The sequence below is a fragment of the Euprymna scolopes genome, chromosome 7 (assembly GCF_053919585.1).
Source record: "Euprymna scolopes isolate OS-2025 chromosome 7, ASM5391958v1, whole genome shotgun sequence".
Taxonomy (NCBI): Eukaryota; Metazoa; Mollusca; class Cephalopoda; order Sepiida; family Sepiolidae; genus Euprymna; species Euprymna scolopes.
Window position 1 is genome coordinate 85,118,004 of NC_136488.1, and position 1,247 is coordinate 85,119,250.

The following is a 1,247-nucleotide window of genomic DNA, read 5'->3' on the forward strand; positions in this document are numbered from 1 at the left end:
TTAATGGAGATGAAATCCTTCATTACTATTTTTGTTATTGACCAGTGCCCCTTTTGGGGAGCTGATATCTCTCTAAATTTTTAACCGACCTCATGTCCAATTCCGCCCTTGTGAGGAGGCAAGTAAACAAAAAAAATATTCAGAACGGACATTTTCCAGGGCATTTTATAATTAATCAGAAGTGACATTTCCAGGGCATTTTGTAATTAAATCAGAAATAACTTTTTCCAGTTACTTTTTTAATATTAAAACTTTGTTACATTAAACATAGTACCTATTCACAATGCCTCCCCACATTTTTTAACGTGGAGAAAAATTGTCTTAGTCGTAAAGGATTTCTCTTCCACTGAGAGAGAAGAAATTGAAATATAACACCTGAAGAACAGATACTACACTTTGATCTTAGCCAAAAGGCCAAGAAATACAAACCATTTTTATTAGCTTTGCCTCAACAGCGACACCAATATTTTCCTTTTCAAGGGTTGATAAGGTTTATTTGGAATATTCCACTTTCCTTTTTTAGGGATGCACAGCATGATAACGGACGGAGCGATAATCGTGATAATATAATGATTGCTACGGCTTTACCTTATCATGTTCTACAAAAAAAAATCTTCGTTTCTTTTTCTCTCTTAGTTTCCCCTCTCTGTCCTGACGACCTAGTCCACAAATTCCAAAATTCCATCATGACAAGTTTCAAGAAAAAATACACCATGAAACCCGGTTCTCCAACTTCCAACGTAGACCCCTACTACCATGTCTCCTTCCCCAACATCAGAGGTCTACGTTCTAACCTTCCAGAGGTTGAAACCCAATTACAGGAGACTAAACCAGACCTTTTATTTTTAAGCAAAACTGGCATTGGACAGGCTATTTCCCTAGAAGAGTTCGCAATTAAAGGTTACTTTAACTTCTAAATCTGACCCCCAAGATCGTCATGGGCATGGAATATGTGCCTATATTAAATATGGCTTTCCATGTGGTATGGACATCTCCAGAGAAGATCCTAACTTACCCTATATGTGCTTCCGGGTTGCATTAGCTCACACTACTGCATTTATATTTACTCTCTATCGACCCCACAACAGCAGAGTTACTATCTTTAAAAGCATATCTGAGAAAATTGACCAAGTCCTATCTGCTTATCCTTCAGCTAACATTCACGTATGTGGAGACTTCAATGTTCATAACGTGGAATGGTTGACCCACTCAAACAAGACCGATGATGATGGGAGGTTGTGTCATGA

At 37.9% G+C, this 1,247-nt stretch overlaps 1 pseudogene; it reads right to left on the reverse strand.

Moving 5' to 3' along the window:
- Nucleotides 1-311: 311 nt before the first annotated feature.
- LOC145280506 (U2 spliceosomal RNA) lies at nt 312-423 on the reverse strand (annotated as a pseudogene).
- Between the last annotated feature and the right edge of the window lie 824 nt (nt 424-1,247).